The sequence below is a fragment of the Somniosus microcephalus genome, chromosome 33 (genome assembly GCF_052327205.1).
Source record: "Somniosus microcephalus isolate GS21.2 chromosome 33, FLI_Smic_1.0, whole genome shotgun sequence".
NCBI lineage: Eukaryota > Metazoa > Chordata > Chondrichthyes > Squaliformes > Somniosidae > Somniosus > Somniosus microcephalus.
The window spans coordinates 25,307,917-25,324,226 of NC_141019.1; the positions used below are offsets into that span (position 1 = coordinate 25,307,917).

The window sequence follows — 16,310 nt, forward strand, 5'->3', positions numbered from 1 at the left end:
GGGGGTAGTTCTCCAAACTGCCACTACTTGGCTTCTTGGTGCTGTCAGAAGTCGGAACACCTCAATAACAGGAGTCTGACTCTCCCGCGCAGCCAGGAGTACCCAATTACTGTATACTGCACATTTCTTGATTTTTTTTATTTTTGTTTGTTAGATAACCCACTCCGTCATCCGGAATTTTTAATCAACCGGCACCATGCCGGTCCCGTTGGTGCCGGATACCAAAGAGTTTCCTGTACTGTACTCACACCATTTGATTTGCAAGTTGTAACTACATAATAATACACAGGCTTTCTGTGCTTCCTGATTGGCTAGTGAAAGGAGCACCGCCCCACGTGATCCCAGGTACGCTTACGCACAGCGGTGCGCCCCCTGGGACCCGTAGGCCACTACGCTGCGCACAACTCCGCAGCGTTTCAAAGCAAGTTTTCGCTCGAGGCTTCGGCAATTTCAGGGTGAATGTTTTTGATTGCGCCAGTGATTTTTCTCCTGGGTTGCTCGCAGCAGTGTCCTCGAGTACTGTGTACAACTTTGGTCTATTTACCTAAGGAAGGATATACTTGCCATAGAGGGAGTGCAACGAAGGTTCACGAGATTAATTCCTGGGATGGCGGGACTGTCGTATGAGAAGAGATTGAGTAAACTAGGCCTGTATTAGAGTCATAGAGTCATAGAGTTTTACAGCACAGAAAGAGGCCCTTCGGCCCATCGTGTCTGCGCCGCCCATCCATCCCTGTCCAGTCTAATCCCATTTTCCAGCATTTGGTCCATAGCCTTGTATGCAATGGCATTTCAAGTGCTCATCCAAATGCTTCTTGAATGTTGTGAGGGTTCCTGCCTCTACCACCCTTTTAGGCATTGAGTTCCACATTCCAACCACCCTCTGGGTGAAAAAGTTCCTCCTCAAATCCCCTCTAAATCTCCTGCCCCTTACCCTGAATCTATGCCCCCTTGTTATTGACCCCCCTACTAAGGGGAAAAGTTCCTCTTTGTCTACCCTATCTATGCCCCTCATCATTTTGTACACCTCAATCAGGTCCCCCCTCAGCCTTCTTTGCTCCAAGGAAAACAACCCCAGCCTGTTTAGTCTTTCTTCATAGCTGAGGCGCTCCATCCCAGGTAACATCCTGGTGAATCTTCTCTGCACCCTCTCCAAAGCAATCACATCCTTCCTATAGTGAGGTGACCAGAACTGCACACAGTACTCCAGCTGTGGCCTCACCAGCGTTTTGTACAGCTCCATCATAACCTCCCTGCTCTTATATTCTATGCCTCGGCTAATGAAGGCAAGTATCCCATATGCCTTTTTAACCACCTTATCTACCTGTTCCGCTGCCTTCAGGGATCTATGTACATGTACACCAAGGTCCCTCTGACCCTCTGTACTTCCTAGGGTCCTACCACTCATTGTGTATTCCCTTGCCTTATTTGTCCGTCCAAAATGCATCACCTCGCACTTTTCAGGGTTAAATTCCATTTGCCACTTTTCCGCCCATCTGACCAACCCGTTTATATCGTCCTGTAGCCTGAGGCTTTCCTCCTCGCAATTTACCACCCCACCAATTTTCGTGTCATCTGCGAACTTACTGATCATACCTTTTACATTCTCATCCAAATCATTTATGTAGATCACAAACAACAAGGGACCCAGCACCGATCCCTGAGGTACCCCACTGGACACAGGCTTCCAGTCACAAAAGCAACCTTCGACCATCACCCTCTGCCTCCTGCCACTCAGCCAGTTTAGGATCCAACGCGCCAAGGCACCCTGGATCCCATGGGCTCTTACCTTCTTGACCAGTCTCTTGAATTCAGTAGAATGAGAGCGGATCCCATTGAAGCATACAAAATTATTACAGGGCTTGATAGGGTGGATGCTGGGAGAATGTTTTCCTTGGCTGGGGAGTCTAGAACCAGGGGCCACAACCTCAAGATAAAGGGTAGGCCATTCAGGACTGAGATGAGAAGAAATTTCTTCACACAGAGGGTGGTGAATCTTTGGAATTCTCTACCCCAGAGGGCTGTGGAGGCTCCGTCATTGGGTATATTCAAAACAGAGATCGATAGATTTCTGACTAGTAAGGGCATCAAGGGATATGGCGATAGGGCCAGTGAATGGAATTGAGGCAGAACATCAGCCATGATCTCATTGAATGGCGGAGCAGGCTCGAAGGGCCGAATGGCCAATCCTGCTCCTATTTCTTATGTTTTTATTTTAATCTTTCATTCCTGGAGACTCCAGGGCAATCCTGGAGGGTTGACACTTAAGAGACTTCTACTGCAGAGAAATGGGGTCTGTACATCAGTGCTTAGCCAGCACATGTGCCTTTGCCAGCTTTACCCTTGGATTAGTAGAAAATAGGTCCACCAGTTCCCACAGATCAGACATTGGGGTAGATTTTCAACTTGCCAGCCCAGGCATAAAACTGGGATTGCGGATCAGCCGCCCTTTATAAGAAGCCGCTTGATTTGAAATAAATGGAAATGAAAATCGTGTGGTTTGTTTATCAGGGGGACCAATCCGCTGCTGTTGAAAATCTGCCCCATTGTTTTGAAGCTTGTAAGAGATGCTTTGAAAACGCTGCTTTTTGTTTTCCCTGCCAAATTCTTTCACCTCCTGCACAGTGCCCACCTTGGCCCTTATAAAGGCGACTAAGATGCTCCTCTACGTGAGGAGCGCAACGTAAAGTTGTATTGTAGATAATGCCACAAAAGACAATATGGTAGCCATTGCTGCCAGCGATGTTATCATATGAGCACTTAAGGTGTTTGTATCAACCTTTGATGCAGTTAAGGAGGAGCTGGATAAACACATGAAAGAGAAAGGAATAGAAGGATCAGCTGATAGGGTGAGAGGAGGCTGGTGTGGAGCATAAACACCGGCATAGACCAGTTGCACAGAATGCAGTAGCACGGTGGCATAGTGGTTAGCACTGTTGCCTCACAGCGCCAGGGACCCGGGTTCGAATCCGGCCTCGGGTGACTGTCTGTGTGGAGTTTGCACATTCTCCCCGTGTTTGCGTGGGTTTTCTCCGGGTGCTCCGGTTTCCTCCCACAGTCCAAAGATGTGCGGGTTAGGTTGATTGGCCATGATAAAAATTGACCCTTAGTGTTAGGGGGATTAAATACGTGGGGTTACGGGGATAGGGTGGGATATGTGTTGGTGTAGGGGTTATGGGGATCGGGTGGGATATGTGTCGGTGCAGGCTCGATGGGCCGAAATGGCCTCTATCTGTACTGTGGGGTTTCTGTGATTTCTGTGAAAATATTGCGGATGCTGGAAATCTGAAATAACAACAGAAAATGCTGGAAATACTCAGCAGGTCAGGCAGCATCCGTGGAGAGAGAAACAGAGTTAACGTTTCAGGTCTGGGACCCTTCGTCAGAACTGGAAAAAGTTGGAGATGTAACAGATATTAAGCAGGTGCAGAGACGGGGGGGGGGGTTTAGGAGGGGAGGAAGGAATTGAAGGAATATACTGTACTTTTGTAAGAGGCAGGAAAGATAAAATGTTGCAAATGGGAGTGGCAAAATAATACAGCATGAAAAATGGGGGCAGGGATTATGATCTGAAATTGTTGAACTTGCTGTTGAGTCCGGAAGGCTGTGAAGTGCCCAATCGAAAGATGAGGTGCTGTTCCTCGAGCTTACGTTGAGCCTGTTTCTGTGCTGTGTAATTCTATGTAATTGCCCTCTCCGCTATTGTAACGGTGACATTTATGGCAGCTTCAGGAAGAACTACACATCTACTGAGGGAATAAGGGGCCAGAAGAAGATGTCCTTTGTAATCATGGGAATAACTGAGAAAAGGGAGGGAGGCGGATAGAATAAACAAATAAATAAATCACTCGATCCTGAAGCAATTATTGCAAATCCACTGTGGAAGGCGGAGCAAAATACCTTTCATAATGCAAATAACTGGGAATAGGAGGTTTTGAGGAGGGAAGAACAAAGTCGCTTGCATCTCAAGCAAGTTTTCAGAAAATTATCTTAGGAATAGTGCAGCCGTGAGGCCTGTATCTTTCAGTATCAGTAAGATACATAGGCCTAGAAATTGAGTGGGGTTAGCGCCCAATTAGCGGCGCTGGAGGGCATTGCGCTGGAATTATAGCCATTTCTGAAATTGACTTGGGCCTTACCATCGGCGTTAGCCGGTAGCGCTGCACCAGCACCGATGACGTCATCGGTGTGCGCAGCGTCCCGGTTGCCGTGGTAACCCGGCCCCAAGCCCAAATTCAGTTGCGCCCGCCTCGCCCGTGGCAGGCGCAACCAACGATTGTGGAAAGGGTTCTTACACGCCTTTGCGCCGGCGCATAAAGGTGGAGCGGCGGCCGGCCGCGTTCCCGGCGGCCGCCTGCCCGCACCTCCCTTCCCGGACTCCTGCATCACCCCCCCCCGCGGCCCTGATGTGTGTGTGCTGCGAGCCCGGCACTTCCCCGAGGTGCCGGGCTCAGATGTCGGGGGAATCCGCCGGTCAGTTGTCGGCTGCAGGCAGCTCCTCCTTAACAGAAGGAGGAGGCCTACAGTTCCCCAGCCTGCCGCACCGCATCGGGTGCCGCAGCGGGGGATTAGCGCCGGAAAACCCAATTGAACGCCCGTTTTGAGGCGCTAAAACCCTCCTTTAGCGCCCGCCGCCGTCTGGGCCCGGCGCAACCGAATTTTCGGCGGGCGCTGCCGCATTAACACTGGCGCAAAATTTCTGGCACTACAGCCCTGGCGAACCCACAACCCAATTTCTAGGCCATAATATTTTACATTGAGACAGTCGTGTGTTACATTAGAAACCTAGAAAAACAGGAGCAGGAGTAGGCCATTCAGCCCTTTGAGCCTGCTCCGCCATTCAATATGATCATGGCTGATCCTCTATCTCAATACCATATTCCCGCTCTCTCCCCATACCCCTTGATGCCTTTTGTGTCTAGAAATCTGTCTATCTCCTTCTTAAATATATTCAGTGACTTGGCCTCCACAGCCTTCTGTGGTAGAGAATTCCACAGGTTCACCACCCTCTGAGTGAAGAAATTTCTCCTCTTCTCAGTCCTAAATGTTCTACCCCCTATCCTGAGACTGTGACCCCTCGTTCTAGAACCCCCCAGCCAGGGGAGACATCCTCCCTGCATCCAGTCTGTCTAGCCCTGTCAGAATTTTCAATGAGTTCCCCTCTCATTCTTCTAAACTCTATTGAATACAGGCCTAGTCGACCCAATCTCTCCTCATAAGACAGTCCTGCCATCCCAGGAATCAGTCTGGTGAACCTTCGCTGCACTCCCTCTATGGCAAGTATATCCTTTCTTAGGTAAGGAGACCAAAACTGCTCACCAAGGCCCTGTATAACTGTAGTAAGACATCCTTGCTCCTGTACTCAAATCCTCTTGCAATGAAGGCCAACATACCATTTGCATTCCTAACTGCTTGCTGCACCTGCATGTTTGCTTTCAGTGACTGGTGTACAAGGACACCCAGGTCCCTTTGTACATCAGCATTTCCCAATCTATCACCATTTAAATAATACTCTACCTTTCTGTTTTTCCTACCGAATTGGATAACTTCACATTTATCCACGTTATACTGCATCTGCCATGTATTTGCCCACTCACTCAACTTGTCTAAATCGCCTTGAAGCTTCTTTGTATCCTCCTCACAACTCACAATCCCACCTAGTTTCGTGTCGTCAGCAAACTTGGAAATATTACATTTGGTTCCCTCATCCAAATCATTGATATATATTGTGAATAGCTGGGACCCAAGCACTGATCCCTGCGGTACCTCACTAGTCACCGCCTGCCACCCCGAAAAAGACCCATTTATTCCTACTCTCTGTTTCCTGTCTGTTAACCAATTTTCAATCCATGCCAGTATATTACCCCCAATCCCATGTGCTTTAATTTTGCACACTAACCGCTTATGTGGGACTTTATCAAAGGCCTTCTGAAAATCCGAATACACCACATCCACTGGTTCTCTCGTATCTATTCTATCAGTTACATCTTCAAAAAACTCCAGTAGGTTTGTCAAACACGATTTGCCTTTCATAAATCCATGTTGACTTTGTCTAATCCCGTTGATATTTTCTAAGTGTCCTATTATCACATCCTTTAAAATAGCCTCTAGCATTTTCCCTACTACTGATGTTAGGCTAACCAGTCTGTAGTTCCCTGTTTTCTCTCTCCCTCCTTTTTTAAATAGTGGGGTTACATTTGCCACCCTCCAATCTGCAGGAACTGTTCCATAATCTATAGAATTTTGGAAGATGACAACCAATGCATCCACTATTTCCATGGCTACCTCTTTTAGTACTCTGGGATGCAGATTATCAGGCCCTGGGGATTTATCAGCTTTCAGTCCCATTAATTTCTCCAGCACTATTTTTTTACTAATACTAATTTCCTTGAATTCCTCCTTCTCACTAGACCCTTGGTTCCCTAGCATTTCTGGGAAGTTATTTGTGTCCTCTTCCGTGAAGACAGAACCAAAGTATTTGTTTAATTGCTCTGCCATTTCCTTGTTCCCCATTATAAATTCTCCCGTTTCTGACTGTAAGGGACCTACATTTGTCTTCACTAATCTTTTTCTTTTTACATACTTGTAGAAGCTTTTACAATCCGCTTTTATGTTCCTTGCAAGTTTACTCTCATACTCTATTTTTCCCCTCTTAATCAATCTCTTGGTCCTTTTTTGCTGAACTCTAAACTGCTCCCAATCCTCAGGCTTGCTACTTTTTCTGGCAACTTTATATGGCTCCTCTTTGGATCTAATACTATCCTTAATTTCTTTTGTTAGCCATGGTTGGTTCGCTTTTCCTTTTGTGTTTTTGCACCAGAAAGGAATGTATAACTGTTGCAATTCATGCATTCGTTCCTTAAATGTTAGCCATTGTTCAATAAATCTGCTTCATTGCAGAGATGCCCAAACACCTGACATACTTAGTCTGCAGCGGGTCTGTGATGAAAATTTTAAAAACTGTACTCCAGATCCTAGGCTATCCATGAGCAATGCCACTGGAGATGTTGGTGCCTTTGTTTTTAAAAAGAACTATTGGCAAACCTCAATAGAAAAATTAAATATTAGGAATCCATCTTAGCTGTTAAGCCTTTTCCAATTCCTGGTCCTCTGCTGGACCATTTTTTTCATTCTCATCTTCATCCCTTTCCTGAGGCCCATCTATCGCTGCTGCTTATCTTCACCAAGCGAAATAGAGAGATTAGAAATTTGCCTCGGGCATTGGCACGAAAGGGGCGGTATCGGATCGGATCGGCCGTCTGTTATAAGCAGTGCCGGATATTCAGTTGCATTTACTGCAACGACACTGAGGGCAGGATTTTCATTGGGCCATGGAGGCGGGATTGGAGGCGTGTGGGGGGGTTTAAAATCCCGTAATCGGGGGGCATGAACCCATCCCGCCCCCAACCCGCCTCCATGCCAGTTTCAAAAGAGGCGGATACCCGACCTATGCTGGGACCCGCCTCCCCGAGGCAGGAAGGGGATTAGTGCCAATTAACTGCCTGTTAACAGGCAGTTTTTAGCCTAATCCCTATTTTTATTCCTGAAGTGTGGGATTCCCGACGGCTCCAAACCACGCCAAGTTAGCGAGGCGGACCGTCGGGCTGAAGGGCTTGGAGGGTTCGAGATGTCCGGTGTTCAGGTGAGTGATGGGTGCATGAGTGCAGAGGTAAGTGTGTTTGTTGTGTGTAAAGTGTTTAAAGAAGTTTTATTTACCTTTACTTACCTTTACAGCCTTCCTTTCTTCAGGTCTCGAGAGTCCCTCGTCTCACCGGCACAGAAAGCAGAATGGCTGCGAGCTGTCAAAAATTGCAGCATTCAGCTTTCTGTTCTGGAGAGATCTCTAAATCAGCCTGAGAGGAAGGAATTAACTTAGTGTACAGATTGTCAGTGTTTGACAGCTTCAAACAGCTGTGAAACGCTGATATTTCATTTGTCAAAAGCTTTTGACAGATGAAATTTCAGTCTGTGACATCACCTGTTGCTGGGTGGCCCTTAATTGGCCTGCTGAGCTCGCTGGGCGGGCTCAACAAGGTCAATCAAGTGAAAATCGAGTGGGTTGGCCACAACTCGATGGAGGCGGGACTACAACCCCGAAAGTTGTAGTCCCGCCTCCTACACGCCTCCAGTATCAAAATCCAGCCCTGAATCTCAGGCGCTGCGTATAACGGGCGGCCGATCCGATCCTGACAGTTTTGCTCCACTGCCCAGGGCAAATTTCTACCCCTATATCTAAACTGAAACTTAAAGTGAGGCACGTGATGAAATTAGGGCTAATATTACTAAAGATAATCACGGGGAAGTGCACTGGGGAGGTGAAAAAGGAGAATGAAAGGGCCAAAAGGGAATATGAAAAAGGCTAGTAGATAACATAAAAGGAAATAGTAAAGGCTTTTGTAAGTATATAAAATTAAAAGATGAACGAGAGAGGGGAGCACTACTTGGGGTGAAGGAGGGAGCCTTATTATGAAAGATGAAGGCATGGCAGATATATTAAATAAATATTTTTCATTGTTTTCTTTATAAATGATGACGGAAGTGAGAATGTTGGTGTACTAGAGGAGGATATGGAGGATAACAAATGTTAGAGATAACTGTTTTTAAAAGGAACTGTTTAAAAAAAAATTTTAGCAAAACCCCAAGGTGGATAAGTCACTGAGCTCTGAGGGAATGTACCTTAGGCCTGTTGACGGAAGTCATAGAGGACTTTGCCTGGATGAGTGCAGCTACACAACACTCAAGAAGCTCGACACCTTTCAGGAAAAAGCAGCCCGCTTAATTGGCAGCCCATCCACCACCTTAAACATTCACTCCCTCCACCACTGGCGTACCGTGGCTGCAGTGTGTACCATCTACAAGGTGCACTGCAGCAACTCTCCAAGGCTTCTTCGGCAGCACCTCCCAAACCCGCAACCTCTTCCACCTAGAAGGACAAGGGCAGCAGGCGCATTGGAACACCACCACCTCCAAGTTCCCCTCGAGTCACACACCATCCTGACTTAGAAATATATCGCCGTTCCTTCATCGTCGCTGGGTCAAAATCCTGGAACTCCCTCCCTAACAGCACTGTGGGAGTACCTTCACCACACAGACTGCAGCGGTTCAAGAAGGTGGCTCACCACCACCTTCTCAAGGGCAACTAGGGATGGGCAATAAATGCCCGCTTTGCCAGTGATGCCCACATCCCAAGAATGAATATATTAAAAAATAGCAGAGGTTCTGGTCACATTTTCTCAGTCCTCCTTAAATGTGGATACTGTATTGTGGAACTGAAGAATAGGCAATGTAACAACTTTGTTCACGGGGTGAAAGAAGGATACATCGGATAATTAAAGACCAGTTGGTCTAATGTCATATCTGGGCTAACTCTCAGAATCTGTAATTCCAAATAAAACTGGTGACTGTTTTGAAATCCATGGGATAACCAAGGACAGCCAACACAGATTTCTCAAAAAGGAATTGTCCCAGAGGACTGTCGAACACCAAATGTAATTCCTATTTTCAAAAAGGGAGATAGAACTAACCCAAGGAACTACAGACCAGTTAAATTAACGTCAGTGGTAGGAAAGATACCAGAAGCTTTGCTAAAAAAGGAAGTAACAAAACATTTAAAGATGGAGAATATAATAAATTATAGTCAGCTTGGATTTCTAAGAGCAAGGTGATGTTTCCCCAACCTTATTGAATTATTTGAAGAAGTAGCAGAAAGCGTAGACAAGGGCAATGAAGTGGATGCGGTATGCATGGACTTTCAGAAGGCCTTCGATAAGGTGCCACATAAGAGACTCATGACAAAAGTCAGGGTAAGTGGAGTCTTCTATGATTCTATGGGGGAAAAATTGGGTTGCTTTGTGCTTCCCGTTAGCGCCCTCAGAGGGCACTAACGGGGCGCAAAGCAACTAGCGCCCGGTCCCGGCGCCGCCCACGCCTCCCACGAAATTCAGCAGGAGGTTAGTGGCGGCGCTAACCGGTAGCGCCCTGTGGTGCTGCGCCGCCGGCGATGATGTCATCGCCGTGCGCAGCGCCCTGGCCACGATCTTCGGTAGCGCCCCCTGACTTACCGCCGGACGCTATGTCCGACGGGGTCAGGGGGGCCTACCTGCGGCCGGGGAGGCTCTATTTAAAGGCGCGGTGTGGGGCAGCCATTTTTGTTGCTGGCCGTCTGCCAGCACCTGCCTGCGCTCCCGTCCCCGGCCTCCTGACCCACACCCCCGCGGAGTGCCGGCTGTACTCCAAGAGCTCGGCACTTCTCTTGAGTGCCGGGCTCTTTTGCCGGTGCTCCCGATCTCTGGGGGCCCAGCTGTGCCCTGGTTTGCATTGCGTAAGGCCCCTCCCCTTTAAGAAGGGGAGGAAGACCTGCAATATCACGGCACGTAGCACTGCGATATTCACTCACAGCGCCCCAAGAGGGATGCGGGCACTTCCAGTAGCACCCCGCCTCCCTCTTGGGACGCAACCACTCAATTTCCGGCGCGGGGGTGCTAATTTTTCCGGGGCGCCTGTGGGCGATACGCAATTTTTAGCCCCTTGATTCTAAGATAACAAATTGGGGGGTATAGCTAATAATGTGGAGGACTGCACCAAAGTACAGGAAGACATAAACAGGCTTGCAGAGTGGGTGGATAAATGGAAAATTGAATTCAATATAGTGTGAGATGGTTCTTTTGGTAGATGGACGGTAAGACACTAAATGGGGTAGAGGAGCACAGAGATCGGGGAATACAGATACTGTACATAAATTGCTAAAAGTAGCAATGCAAGTTGCTAAGGCCATAAAGAGTGGAAACAAAATACAGGAAACTTTGTGATATCCGGCACCGACGGGACCGAGCTGTTGCCGATCTATCAAAACTGCCGGACAAATCAGCGCTAATGTTGAAGCATACGGAGGTTTTCAGCTCCGTATCTGGCAACAAACACTGTTGCTTAGCAACAGCTTCTAAACAGTCGGCCCGTACCTTGGCAGCGTCTCTGTAGCTTAGCAACAGCGTCAGAGAGACTTTGCAGAGCCTGACTGTTGAAAAAAAAGCCACGAGAAGAAAAAAACCCTCCGTATCTGGCAACAAACACTGTTGCTTAGCAACAGCTTCTAAATAGTCGGCCCGTACCTTGGAAGCGTCTCTGTAGCTTAGCAACAGCTTCAGAGAGACTTTGCAGAGCCTGACTGTTGAAAAAAAAGCCATGAGAAGAAAAAAAACCTAACAAAACAGCTCCTGATTTCTGCCGGTGGATCGAGGTTTCCGGACATTCAACCTCCGGATAAACCAAAGTTTCCTGTACTGGGGTTCCTTTCTAGAGGAATAGAATACAAAAGCAGGGTGGTAATATTAAATTGATATAGAGCTTTCGTTATACCACACTTGGAGTGCTGTGCGCGGTTCTGGTCTCCGTATTACAAAAAGTATATTGAGGCACTGGAGAAAGTACAGAAAAGATTTACAAGGATGATACCAGACTGAGAGGATACAACTAGCAGGAAAGATTGTGCAGACTGGGGCTCTTTTCTCTGGAGAAGAGAAGACAAAGAGGAGGTCCAATAGAGAGCTTTTAAAATGTTGATGTGGTTTAATAGGGTGGATGTGGAGAAACTGTTTCCAGTTGTGGGTGAGTCCAGAACAAGGGGGCATAAATATAAGATAGTTACTAATGGACCAAATAAAGGATTTATGGGAAATGTCTTTATACAGAGGGTGGTGAAAATGTGGAACTAGCTACCACATGGAGTGGTTGAATCAGACAGCATCGATATGCTCGTATGTATGTTTGATACATTTAAGGGGAGGCTTGATGCATACATGAGGGAGAAGGGGTATAGAGGGATATGGGGGCAGGGTGGGAAGAGGTAATGAGAGTGGGAGGAAGCTCGTGTGGTGCATAAACACCTGCTTTAGGATCCCTCGGGCCTGTTTCTGTAAATTCTATGCAATCCTTATGAAAATTGTAATTAATTTTTCTTCAGAATTGAACTTCTTCCACCCACATCAGAACAGGATACTCAAGTTTGTTGAATGATATAATTGAAATGTAACTAGGTCATGCATCACATCATTTATGTTTTGCATTTGTGTTATCTAAAAATCCTACTCAACCAGTTTTAAGCATGGAACAATCTCATTTGACCTGTTTGTATTGAAGTAAATTACTGGTGTTCAGGGATTAGAGAAGATAAGTTAACGCATTAGGCCCCATTTGCCCAAGTACATTTAGACAAAGGGATTATGCTGTGCAAATATGCATGAGCATGCAACACGGTCATATGAAATTTCTTTCTCTGCTATTTTAATGGCTGGGTTAAGCCATTTGAATGCAACAGGAAAATGCCTCTTTAAAATAGTGGCCAAGAGAATTTCATACAAATTTGTAAAGCGTTCCTAAGCTACCGTTCACAGGGTGTAATTCCAAGGCCAAATGCAGTTTACTTGTGCAAAAGTGGATCTACACACATTCGAACTCCAAATGTGTGTTTTGCCATGAAATTCCTCCTCTGGTGTCTGAACCGTGGCCCAAGGGACACATGCGGCTCACAAGCCTTGACAATCCAGCCCAGGAAGTCCAAGCAATCAATTCTCTTTGTGCTTTTATGTCCTATTTGCGGTTTGTCCTGTTTGAATTTTGTGGGCCTGGGGGTTTGGAGCGGGGTGGCCTTAGTAATGTTGACCTGTTGGTGGATAAATCCGAAATCAGAACACCAAGATCTGTTATTATCAGCAACTTAAGATCGAAGCAAATTAATGGGAACATGGATCTAAACTTTATGGCTCCATGGTACAAACCTACCTGAACTACAAAGACAAGTACAGTCAGTCTTGGTGTAGGGGCAAGTAAATGTGTATTATAGTTATAATCCACTTGAGGCAAACTATTTTTTTGATACAATCAGAATCTCAATGGCAGTTGACCAGTCAATAACAGAAACGTTGGTAAGATATCAGGAAAGGTGTTTGTCTCCTAAATGGTCCTCATGTCGCAACACACAAAATGGCTGACGAATATGTCTCTCTTCAAAGGAGCGTCTTCAATACATATTGGCCTAGAAATTCAGTTGGGCGCGCCAGCCGTTAGCGCCTTAGGGGGAGTAGATCTCGAGCGCTAGGCGCTTATCGCCCGGGCGCAGCGCGATCTGCGCCTCTCCCCAACTTCAGGACACATTTAGCGCCGGCGCAAAGTCTTAGCGCGCGCCCTGCTGCGCGCGCAGATCATGACGTCATTTAATAGTGCAACGCCCTTTGTGCGCCCCAAACCGGAACTTCACTCGCGCCGGCCCATTGTGCGCCGGGCGTCCCGAACGACTGTGAAGTGGAACGGTACACAGGCCAGCCGGGCCGGGGGGAGCGCTAATTAAAGGGCACTTACCCAGCAGCATAAAGGCCAGCCATTTTGCAGCATTCACTCTTGTGCAACGGTTTTTTGGACAGAGACCAAGGAGGAGAGTTTGCTGCTTTGGACCAACACTTGGACAGGTATTTTTGGCTCAGGCCAGAGCTTACCAATTATCTTAGCCTTCATTCAGAGCTCAGTGTTTGCCAGCATATAATGGGGGCTGCATTGGGTGGCAACGCAGAATTTCAGCCTTATGCCAGAAGGGCTTACAGACGCCGTGAGAGAGTGGCAGCCCTGGCTAGACGCAGAGGGGGCAACAGGCGTCGCCAACTGAGGCCTTACCCACGCAGGGTATACCGCCTGCAGACCTCCTATCTGACCATGTCTGCCGCGATGTGTGTTAGGAGGCTGCGATTCCGAAGGGAGGTGGTTGCAGACATCTGCCGGCTGCTTCAGAGAGATCTGCAGCCACAGCTGATGTGCAGGACGTCTCTGTCGGTGGCAGTGAAGGTGACGGTGGCTCTCAACTTCTATGCCTCCGGCTCCTTCCAATCCGCTACTGGGGACATCGCTAACATCTCCCAGTTCGCCGTGCATTGCTGCATCCGCCAGGTGACCGAAGCCCTTTTCAGAAGGAGACATCAATGCATCTCCTTCCCCATGACCCTGGACAAGCAGCAGCAGCGTGCAGTGGGGTTTGCAAGAATAGCGGGCTTCCCCATGGTGCAGGGCGCCATTGACTGCACGCATGTGGCTTTGCGGGCACCTCTTGAGCATGCCGAGGAGTACCGCAACCGGAAGGGCTACCATTCCCTCAATGTACAGCTGGTGTGTGACCACAGGCAGCGCATCCTAGCTGTCAATGCCCGCTTTCCAGGCAGCAGCCACGATGCCTTTATCCTGCGACAGACAACTGTGGCTGACATGTTCCAGGCACAGCCTCCCCCAAGAGGATGGCTTATCGGGGACAAAGGCTATCCTTTGTGTACCTGGCTCATGACCCCGCTCCGCGCGCCCATGACCCCTGCTGAAGAGGCATACAACGAGAGCCATCAAGCGACGAGGAACCTCACAGAACAAACAATCGGCGTGCTCAAGCAACGGTTCCGCTGTCTCGACCGCTCCGGGGGAGCCCTCCAGTATTCGCAGGATCGAGTCTCCCAATTCGTCGTCGTTTGCTGCATGCTGCACAACCTGGCTATCCGCAGGACTCAGGCACTGCCACCTCACGTTGGACCACCACCTCAGGAGGAGGAGCAGGACGACGAGGACGAGGAGTACCAGCCCAGGAGGGACGCACAAGGTCCAAGGGCCGCCCGTCGTCGGCTTATTGAACGTCACTTCTAGGCCCCCTGTCAGGGAATGGCTTGTGCCAATGATAGAACATGATTGCAGCCGCTCCGCAAGCCCTCAGCCGGTTAAGGCAACAAACACTTCAAAGATCAAACATGGACAATGTGAATAAATAAAATGCTTTATTGTACAAACTCTGGGCCCTTCCCACATGAAAACCAAAAACAGATGAAACCCCCAAAAAACACTCAAACACATTACTCGCTCCCACAACCTGGGGAGGATTAACAAAATAGGGCAACTAAAATGGCCGTCATTCTCGGCCTTCGTCCAAAACAAACATCACATCATCGGCCTTCAAAAAACAAACATCCAATTCTCGGCCTCAAGAAACAAACACAAATGGCCACACATTCGACTATTTGGCCCGCTATGGCGATGCCTTGGCCATCTTTGGGTGGCCCCTGCCCGCCCTGCTGCTCCGCCTCAAAGTAAGGCCATTGGCTGCTGCAAGGCTGGGGGCAGGCTCCTGAGGGGCACATGTCGTGACGGCCGATGCCCTTGGGGGTTGGCCTAGTCGAGGTCTGGCCGTCGAGCGGCCGGCTGTTGATTGCTGCAGCTGTGGCTGGCCAGCATCAGTCGCTGCAGCAGCTCCTGGCAGCTCCACTGGGGGAGTGGCAGTGGCGGCTGGAGGAATGGCGGCAAGCTGGCGGATGGCAGGCGCTCGCTGGTCGCCTGAGACACTGGCACTCGCCCGGGCCAGCACTGCAGCATTCGCACCAATCTGCCGAGGGACAGACCGATGTGCTGCTGCAGCGCGCCGGGTGCCCTGGCGATGCCTGGCTGACACCGCGAGTGTGGCAGCAGTGAGTGCCCGTGTTGACCTGTTCACTGACCGCAGCAGAGCAGCCAGTGACTGGACGGCACCACTAATCACCTGGCCAGTCGCTGACAGATCTGCCCGGTATTCCGCCCGACTGGTGGCCTCTAAGGGCCCGAACTCGGCCACACTCCGAGAGAGCGAATCGATGGACTCAGGCAACCGTGCCACTGCCGCCATGAGCTCCGTGTGCCGGCACTCCGAGTCCGCGGACAAATCTTCGAGGCGTTCCATCTCCTCGGCGAAGAGCATCTCCTGACTGGAGGCCGGACTCTCCCTCTGGGGAGAAGGCCGCCGAGCTGGCCGACCCTTCCTCCGTTGCTGGAGGCCGCTGGGCCCAGCAATTGGACTCCCCTCCGACGCATCCCCCCTCTGGGGAGAAGGCCGCCGAGCTTCCACCCCCCTCCCGCCTTTCTGCAGCACGCAGGTCCCAGGAGCTCCCCTCCCCTTCGACACTTCCGCCACGCTGCCCTCCAGGGAAGACGTGTCCCCTACATTGGCCTGGGTGGCCGCGGCTGAGGGTTCCCCTGATGGGCCGCCTTCCTCTTGCTCCTCCTCCTGCTCCTCCTCGGAGGGTCTGTCACTGGCAAGTTGAGGGACCTCCTCTTGACCATCTGAAAGCAGGAAGGCACAAGAGTAGCTTTAGAGTGAGGAGAGGGCATCAGTGCGGGATGCATGAGTGGTGGCATTCAGCGCATTGGTCGGACAGTGGCAAAGGATGTAGATCTGATGCGCAAGTGGGACGAGAGAGGTGCAAAAGGTGATGTCCTTACCATTGCTGCCCAGAACAGGGTCGGCATCTCCACATGCAACGGGC

General features: G+C 49.2%; 1 protein-coding gene across 1 annotated transcript in view; it reads left to right on the forward strand.

The window, feature by feature from the left end:
- LOC147097016 (keratin, type II cytoskeletal 8-like) overlaps nucleotides 1-16,310 on the forward strand; it is a 63,352-nt gene that overhangs the window by 24,511 nt on the left and 22,531 nt on the right. The gene's annotated exons all lie outside the window — the stretch shown is intronic.